Raw genomic sequence first — 9,888 nt, forward strand, 5'->3', positions numbered from 1 at the left:
GTGTTTTCTGTTGGTGTGTATACGTGTCAGTAGTGGTGTGTGTTGGTGTGTATACGTGTCAGTAGTGGTGTGTGTTTTCTGTTGGTGTGTATGCGTGTCAGTAGTGGTGTGTGTTTTCTGTTGGTGTGTATGCGTGTCAGTAGTGGTGTGTGTTTTCTGTTGGTGTGTATGCGTGTCAGTAGTGGTGTGTGTTTTCTGTTGGTGTGTATGCGTGTCAGTAGTGGTGTGTGTTTTCTGTTGGTGTGTATGCGTGTCAGTAGTGGTGTGTGTTTTCTGTTGGTGTGTATGCGTGTCAGTAGTGGTGTGTGTTGGTGTGTATACGTGTCAGTAGTGGTGTGTGTTTTCTGTTGGTGTGTATGCGTGTCAGTAGTGGTGTGTGTTTTCTGTTGGTGTGTATACGTGTCAGTAGTGGTTTGTGTTGGTGTGTATATGTGTCAGTAGTGGTGTGTGTTTGTGTTGGTGTGTATATGTGTCAGTAGTGGTGTGTGTTTGTGTTGGTGTGTATATGTGTCAGTAGTGGTGTGTGTTTGTGTTGGTGTGTATATGTGTCAGTAGTGGTGTGTGTTTGTGTTGGTGTGTATGCGTGTCAGTAGTGGTGTGTTTTCTGTTGGTGTGTATATGTGTCAGTAGTGGTGTGTGTTTGTGTTGGTGTGTATACGTGTCAGTAGTGGTGTGTGTTTTCTGTTGGTGTGTATATGTGTCAGTAGTGGTGTGTGTTTGTGTTGGTGTGTATGCGTGTCAGTAGTGGTGTGTGTTTTCTGTTGGTGTGTATATGTGTCAGTAGTGGTGTGTGTTTGTGTTGGTGTGTATGCGTGTCAGTAGTGGTGTGTGTTTTCTGTTGGTGTGTATACGTGTCAGTAGTGGTGTGTGTTTTCTGTTGGTGTGTATACGTGTCAGTAGTGGTGTGTGTTTTCTGTTGGTGTGTATACGTGTCAGTAGTGGTGTGTGTTTTCTGTTGGTGTGTATACGTGTCAGTAGTGGTGTGTGTTTTCTGTTGGTGTGTATACGTGTCAGTAGTGGTGTGTGTTTTCTGTTGGTGTGTATGCGTGTCAGTAGTGGTGTGTGTTTTCTGTTGGTGTGTATACGTGTCAGTAGTGGTGTGTGTTTGTGTATGTGTAGTAGTGATGGTTCATCTGTGTGTGTGTGCATCCAGCCAAGCTGATGCAGTGTCCTTTGAAGATCAATTAGACGTAAAAGCAGCCTGTGTGTGTTAGTGATGTTCGAGCCTGTAAAGACATGCACTCCGGGTACCAGACCTTCATCACTGACATGTATTGACAAGCAAGCCAACAAGCACTCCCCTTTGAGAAGAAAAGTGGCTCCATAGCGTTAAGCTGTAGGCATGTTTAACAGGTCAGATTGCTGCTGACAACTGAGCTTCCCCCACTGTCCGACTGCCTCATACTGGGCTCCAACAACTGATCCTCTGCTTCACAACACACGTGACCGCCCTCCATGACAACGTTTCAACCATTTGAGCTACCCAAAAGGTACCAATTGGATAGCTCCATCGGTGACATTTCAAGCTAGCTGTGGAGTGAGCTTATGGTACATTCTTAACTCCGTTACACATGCAACACATATACATCCAGGGTAAAGGCAGGCCATGACCGGGGCATCCCACACAGGGCTCACCTTAAACAGGTTGAAGAGCGATGAAGGCCCCCTGGGTGTCTGAGTCAGCTAGTCCGTTAGTGCTAGAGAAGAGAAGTGAGAGGTGGAAGGGAGGAGCTGGAGAGAGGGGGAGAGATGGAGGCCTGGAGGAATAGGAGCAGCTGTGTTGTGTGTACCTCTGTGAGCTCCTGTACACGCTGCAGGCTGCCTCCCACTGTCTGACTGTACCACAGCAGAGCAGCTGTCTGGAGAGCTATTACACAGAGAGACACACACACACACACACACACACACACACACACACACACACACACACACACACACACACACACACACACACACACACACACACACACACACACACACACACACACATATATACACAGAGAATCATACTTGAATGATTTTGTGTTGGTATTCACACACTCTCACACATACACAGTCAATTACTCTAAGGCACACTGCTACACTTTCAGAGTGTGATCATTAGTATGTGTTTGTTCAGACACGGCCAGTAAAATGTGTAGGCAAATGAAATGGCTGACATTCCTTGGGGCTTGTTCAGCACAGAGCTGTAATGAGGGGCTTCTGAGCCCTGTGTTTTAGGGCTCCATTCAATCTGTTGTGCTGAAGATTTGGCTACAGCGGGATAGAAATATAAAAGCCAAGTTCTCTGTGTCAGCGCTAAACGCTGCATGTGTCGGCTCAATCGGAAGTTACCTTTCAATTTCAATTGCGCTATGGTGCTGAACTTCGACGACACGGATTGATGCTCTCTGTTGCCTAGCTGCTAACTCTCTCACCCAGTAAAACAGTCAGAGGTGGATCACGGCGGCACACACACACACAACACAACACACACACACATACTGGTGATGGGGATTAAAGGTACTGTCTCCTGTAACTCTCCTCTCTGAGCCTCTGCTGCTATTAGCCTTATCAGACCTGTCTACTTTAGTTGATGGTGGATGTCTGGTCCTTGTCCTGACCCTGGTCCTGACCCTGGTTCTTGTCCTGACCCTGGTCCTGACCCTGGTCCTGACCCTGGTCCTGGTCCTGATCCTGGCTCTTCCTCTGCATCTGGGGAGTCTCACACACCAGGACCTGCAGTGTGTTTATGTGCTGTACATGATTAACTCCCCCCTCTTCTACCCTGGCACTGCTGGTCTGTGTCTGCCTCCCATACTGCCCTGCCATGTGTCAGTCTGCTCTGCAGCCCCCCCCCCCCCCCCCCCCCCCCCCCACACACACACAGTGTGAGGCAGTGTCAGAGTTTCGGTAATGTTTTATGTTGCAGTAGCGTTGCTATCTGTTCAGATACTGGGTACAATGCTGGGCTCATGGCCAGGTGTTCACAACACCGCCTGTTTGTTATGCTGCTGTTGTACTGTTCTGTTGTTTTTATCTCTCTGTGGGAACGTGTGGCCCCAGGTACAGTATAGCTTCCTCACTGCATTCCTCTGAGCAGTATAGCTACACACACTGTCACACAGCCAGATTCCCCAGCACAGAATGTGTATGTATACGCCTGGTTCTCTGTAGCCTGTCATCACACATGCTAACGAAAGTACGGGCACAATCATACTCACATTACATACATTACACATCCACACACAAACACACACATTCTCATCTCCCTCGGCCGTCTCCGAGAAGTTTTCAGACCTGCTCACACACGAGACGCTGCTTGTTCTGGTATGTACCATCACTGCTAACCTGCCCTCTGGGCCTAGAGGCTCTAAAACTAACACGGAGCAAAGAAAGACATGATACAAAACAGGAAAATAAAAACACGCAGAGCCTCTTACAGAATGGGTAGTCGTACAGAGGAGAGGAGGGTAGGGGTGAAGAAAGATTGCTGGAAAAAAACTGGAAAATAGACAATTCAAATTTTACAGAAATAAAGAGAATTGTGTGGTCGAGGCAACAGAGGGGTGTAAGTATTTATCCCAGTGTGGGATGATTGCAGTAGGACGGGGAATGGCCTCCCCATGAGGTTTCAGTCTTTGTAGTGATGCTCTCTCTCTCTCTGAGCTCTAGCACCACAGCCATATCTGTGATCTCCCCAACACACTGGCATCAATACTAATGCATTATCACTGGCAATACCCATGTGATGTTTCTCTCTCACACAAACACACAAACGCATGCATACACACAAATACACAAATGCCGATACAAATCCATTACAACTAAATGCCTAAGTCTGACCTCAAATACACAATACAAATGTATTATTATGAACACACGCGTACCATCTATCTCTCTCTCTCTCTATCACTCTCTCTCTCTCTCACTCACTCACTCACTGGTGCACTGTCCCACACACTGTATATTATTTACCACAGACACATCCAGTGTCAGGGTGCTCATCACTCGCTCTGATTAAAAGCAGGTGTAGGGGGCTACACTAGAAGGATGATGAGAGGGGCTGGAGCACTTACTGCACTCTCTAACCATGATGGAGAGAGAGAAAGGGAGGTTATTATTCAGAGTTAATTTACTTAGTTAATTCCTCCATTAGATGTATTACCCCCCCCCCCCCCCCCCCCCCCCACACACACACACACACACGCACACACACACACACCCCTCCCCCTCTCTCTGTTTGCTGTTAGCTATTAGGTCGGTATCATTAGAGCACTTGAAAGTGATTTTCCCCACTGATGAGTCTTGTGTCTCTACTAGGCAATAGGGACAGATTTGGAGAGATTGAGTTTTTATGCTCCGTTGTCTCTTATAAATGAGTAAAGCCTTTACACAGACACACTGGTGAGACACACACTGGTTTCAGTTAATGGGTGTGAGATACACACTGGTTTCGGTTAATGGGTGTGAGATACACACTGGTTTCAGTTAATGGGTGTGAGACACACACCGGTTTCAGTTAATGGGTGTGAGACACACACTGGTTTCAGTTAATGGGTGTGAGACACACACCGGTTTCAGTTAATGGGTGTGAGACACACACTGGTTTCAGTTAATGGGTGTGAGACACACACCGGTTTCAGTTAATGGGTGGAGACACACACTGGTTTCAGTTAATGGGTGTGAGACACACACTGGTTTCAGTTAATGGGTGTGAGACACACACTGGTTTCAGTTAATGGGTGTGAGACACACACTGGTTTCAGTTAATGGGTGTGAGACACACACTGGTTTCAGTTAATGGGTGTGAGACACACACTGGTTTCAGTTAATGGGTGTGAGACACACACTGGTTTCAGTTAATGGGTGTGAGACACACACTGGTTTCAGTTAATGGGTGTGAGACACACACTGGTTTCAGTTAATGGGTGTGAGATACACACTGGTTTCGGTTAATGGGTGTGAGACACACACTGGTTTCGGTTAATGGGTGTGAGACACACACTGGTTTCGGTAATGGGTGTGAGACACACACTGGTTTCGGTTAATGGGTGTGAGACACACACTTGTTTCGGTTAATGGGTGTGAGATACACACTTGTTTCGGTTAATGGGTGTGAGACACACACTGGTTTCAGTTAATGGGTGTGAGACACACACTGGTTTCGGTAATGGGTGTGAGATACACACTGGTTTCAGTTAATGGGTGTGAGACACACACTGGTTTCGGTAATGGGTGTGAGACACACACTGGTTTCGGTTAATGGGTGTGAGACACACACTTGTTTCGGTTAATGGGTGTGAGACACACACTGGTTTAGGTTAATGGGTGTGAGACACACACTGGTTTAGGTTAATGGGTGTGAGATACACACTGGTTTAGGTTAATGGGTGTGAGATACACACTGGTTTCGGTTAATGGGTGTGAGATACACACTGAGGCACACATGTCGGCACATAGCGAGTCACACAGAGTAAATCCCACGTATAGAGTCACTATGACATTATTGTGATTTTTCTTATCGCAGTATTGAGTCCTTTGTTCATTTATCTATGCCACCATACTCTGAGACTTCTCTGTGTGTACTTTTAACCCCTGTCTCTCTCTCTCTCTCTCTTTCTCTGTGACTTCCTCTCCTTCTTCTTCCATGACCATGAGTTACTTAGGTGTCATAGGAGAATGTTGGGAATGTAAGCCTCTGATGAGCGATAGGAACAGTTTGCCAGGGAGAGTGAGATGAGTCAGTGTAGATGAAGGGGAGTAGACAGGTTAAAGAAGGATTTTTAAGCTTTGACATAATTAGGAAATGGATTGTGTATATGTCCCATTCAAAGGGTGAATGGGCAAGACAAAAGATTGAAATCCCTTTGAACTGGGTATGGTAGTAGGTGCCAGGTGCATCAGTTTGAGTGTGTCAAGAACTGCAACGCTGCTAGGTTTTTCACGCTCAACATTTTCCAGTGTGTATAAAGAATGGTCCACCACCCAAAGGACATCCAGCCAACTTGACACAGTTGTGGGAAGCGTTGGCGTCAACATGGGCCAGCATCCCTGTCAAACACTTTTGATACCTTGTAGAGTCCATGCCCCGACAAAGTTAGGCTGTTCTGAGGGCAAAAGGGGTTGCAACTCAATATTAGGAAGGTGTTCTTAATGTTTTGTACACTTAGAGTATATCTGCTCATATTACATTTCCAGTTACCTTATCTTTACTATAAACATCTCTCTGTTTAGCTAGTGCAGGAACAATGCTTACCAACAGCACTGAAATGAGTGAGGGAGGAAGAGAGGACAGATGAATAGGGAGAATTTATAGTATGATGGAGGGAGTAATAGAGGGTAAATGGGTGGGGGGGTGAGAGGGGGAGTGGGTACATGGATACAGACAGAAGGGAAAAGTATATTGTACTGTAAACAGAGTAAGAGATGCTTCTATAGGTTGTTTTCTCAGTGTATTAGAGACGGAGCAGGAGAGTGGAATGGAGTGCAGGAGAGACCAAAAAAATGGAAAGAGTCAGAGATCTCTGAAAGCTAGAGGAAAGCAGGAGGGAAGCAGGAGGGAAAGGGTGGGGGAAGGAGGAGGGAGACCAGAAAGAGGGAACATGGAGGAAAGAGGGGAAAGGAGGGGGAAAATGTGGAGAACAGATGGTGAAGTGGCTCCAGTGTTAGACTGAGTGTCAGTGGGCACAGCTGTCAGTCATACAGTGTGTGCGTGTGTGTGTGTGTGTGTGTGTGTGTGTATGTGTCAGTGTGATATTTAGCTTGCACGCAGATCTAGACACACTCATACAGAACTTTGCAAAGAATGGCAATCTCATTTCACCTGCTCTCACATCATCTCAACCACTTAGGGCCCTCTCTCTCGCTCTCTCGCTCTCTCGCTCTCTCGCTCTCTCGCTCTCTCTCTTTCTCTCTCTCACTCTGGATATCCTCTATCTCCTTTTTTTCAATCTGTGTCTCTCTTTACATTGATTGTGTGGCTCTTTAGTGCTTAAATGGAAAAGTATTAGTCTACATTGCCATCTGCTGGTGATCAAAATAACTACATATCCCAGAACAAACGACTGCATGGTTGGAGGATTTATCTTCAGGAAAGACACTTTGGGGTGTCCACTTCCAATTGCTTGGTAAAATATGTATATGTGATAATGTGTGACATGTTATAGCCAAGAAATCTCTCAGAGGTTTTTGATAGGCCAGTATTATTAGTCTATGTCGCCCTCTGCTGGTGATTGAAAAAAACGCATACCGGATATGATAGAATCAATGGGGCAGGTGAACAGAACATTTCAGTACATATCACTTTGTTTTTCTTTTCAATCACCATGTTGTAGCTGCTGCTGCGGTGGTCCACGCAGGTTCAGGTGTAGGATCAGGGGTGTTCATGGTGTCACTGATCCAGTCAAGGTACAGGCACAGGCAGGTGTACAAACCAGTGTCAGAAGAACCGGACCAGAACAACCCCTTTAGCTCACCCTCACACACCACAGTACTGCCATGGTCAGACTGAGAAAGAGGGAGGGAGGGAGAGAGTATGGTGGCACGGTGAAATTAAAGTACAAAGGAAAATCTTGAGTATCTCGTTGATCATAATATTATTTTATACGTTTCCAATGCAACAGCCTTTATATAAATATTTAAAAAATAATGTTTGCAAAGCACTGTGCTGTTGATGTACTGACCAGGCAGTTGTCGGTTAAGATGATGGTTTTAGCACAGAATGCATGTTCAATCCAATAAAGAGGAAAGGCTGTCTGGCACATCTTGTCATCAATGACCCGCTGTGTTTCACACTTCAGGATTAGTTTGGGCTCGTCTGTATGGAGGGACAGACATAGGGACTCATGGGAGTTTATTTGGTGCTTATCTATTCCATTAAATTGGGTTGAGGCATATAGCCCTCCCCTGGCTTTATGGTCCACTCACCCTGTCCCGGTACGGTGGAGCCCCAGCCGCTGACCAAACACTTCTCATGGAGCTGAGTGCAGCGTGTGGGTATGGCTACGGGCATGACATGCTGAGTGAACCGGGCAGGCTCTGACAGCTTCACCATTGCCAGGCTGTGAGAGGGACCTCGTGCTTATGGCCCATGCTGCACATATCTGGCCACCCAGATGTGTTGCTCTGTCCCTTCCTCCACTGTCAGGTCATGCTCCCCCAGAGAAACTATAGTGTGGCCAGGTCTGAGCAGGAGAGGAGTAGAGAGGAGTAGAGTGGAGTAGAGTGGAGTGGAGTGTAGAGGAGAGGAGAGGAGAGGAACTTTGCAAAAAATATTTGTTTGTTTTCGGTGAACATATGGGCTGCATGCATTTTACACTGATTTCAAGAAAGAAAAAAGGGGGAATACCTACTCGACAAAGTTCCAAGCGGTAAGCACCCACCACTCATTGATGAGGGCACCACTGCACCTTCCCTCCCCATACCAGCCCCCCTTAGTGTAGACCTGCCAGGGTCTGGAGTGGGGTTGGAAAACTTCATGCAACAACGCTCCATCCTGCTTCACTGGAACAGCCGCTAAATGAGAGAGAGAAATGGTCATAGTATAGATGAGTGTATTGACAGAGTGTACAAAACATTAAGAACACCTTCCTAATATTGAGTTGCACCAGCAGCCCCCCAATAAGGGATCATAGCTTTCACCTGGATTCACCTGGTCAGTCTATGTCATGGAAAGAGCATAATGTTCATAATGTTTTGTACACTCAGTGTTTATCTCCCTCCCTAACCTATCTCTAAAAGGAGGTATCATTCTTCATGCTCTTGCATTTTATTATCTTTATTTAACTAGGCAAGTCAGTTAAGAACAAATTCTTATTTTCAATGACGGCCTAGGAACAGTGGGTTAACTGCCTTGCTCAGGGGCAGAATGACATTTTTACCTTGTCAGCTCGCGGATTTGATCTTACAAGTCCAACGCTCTAACCACTAGGCTACCTGTCACCCCAGGCATTGCATAACTGTCTCACGATGCTGTAGATACTGTGTATTAGAGTCTTACCTGCACACCCCAAAGCCAAAGCCAGCAGTAGCAGCTTCCTCATGTCTTGGTCTCTGTATGAGACTCTGTGTTTAGTCTGTGGTTCTTTTATACCTGTGTATCTGTGTCTCTAGCCTTTAGATCTCTGGGAGTTGACTGCCTGGGCTGCACCTGTGCTTTGTTTTCCTGGCACTTCTCTCATGTTTGTAACTGGCAAGGTACAGTGTGACTATAGGCCCCCATTCAATCAATTACAGATTTTTTGTAATATATATATTTTTTTATTGGACATACAAATGTAGGATCTTAATTTGAGCCAGTTTTCTAAAGCAAGAAAACAATCCTGCAGTAACAGGACATGTGAATTATAATGTGGATTTTAATTAATGGACATTTTTGTAAGGGTTGATACAGGGAAATTCTCTCAAAATCAAGTCTGAAATTTCAGTGGAAATCGAAAACTTCAGAAGCCTTTTTAAACCTCAAATACACAACAAGCTCTCCTCAACAAGGTGATCAAATTAAAATCCTACATCTGTATAAGAGCAAACAATTTACAATTTTTGACAAGTACAAATATATATATTTTTTGTAATGATTAAAACAACAAAAACAAAGCAAAAACAAACAAACAGAACAAAAAACTTAAGGCCCTTTAATTTAAAACACATGTTGGCCCTTTAGTATGAGACACATGTGTTGTTCTTTGTAATACAGGTGCTATGTCCTTTTACTGTCACCATTGGAAAAAAACAAACAAACAAGAGAGATAAGGCTACTCATTTCATTCCTATCACTTGAAGTACATTTTTCACTGTGATGAAAGTACTCAGTGTGCTCTACCATTACGTAACTCTGTGTATCAATGTGCAGTGCCCTCGTTTAGTAACAACAGGTGAAGCTATTCATTAACTGTGGTTTGATTACTA

The 9,888-nt window shown here is 45.3% G+C and overlaps 1 long non-coding RNA gene across 1 annotated transcript; it reads right to left on the reverse strand.

Moving 5' to 3' along the window:
- Positions 1-7,629: 7,629 nt before the first annotated feature.
- LOC120047747 lies at positions 7,630-9,084 on the reverse strand. The gene is made up of 4 exons (XR_005476917.1): positions 8,981-9,084; positions 8,334-8,496; positions 7,909-8,165; positions 7,630-7,798 (listed from the first exon to the last, which is right to left on the reverse strand). It is a non-coding gene; the product is annotated as an uncharacterized LOC120047747 (long non-coding RNA).
- Positions 9,085-9,888: the final 804 nt, after the last annotated feature.

This window comes from Salvelinus namaycush, chromosome 5 (assembly GCF_016432855.1).
Source record: "Salvelinus namaycush isolate Seneca chromosome 5, SaNama_1.0, whole genome shotgun sequence".
NCBI lineage: Eukaryota > Metazoa > Chordata > Actinopteri > Salmoniformes > Salmonidae > Salvelinus > Salvelinus namaycush.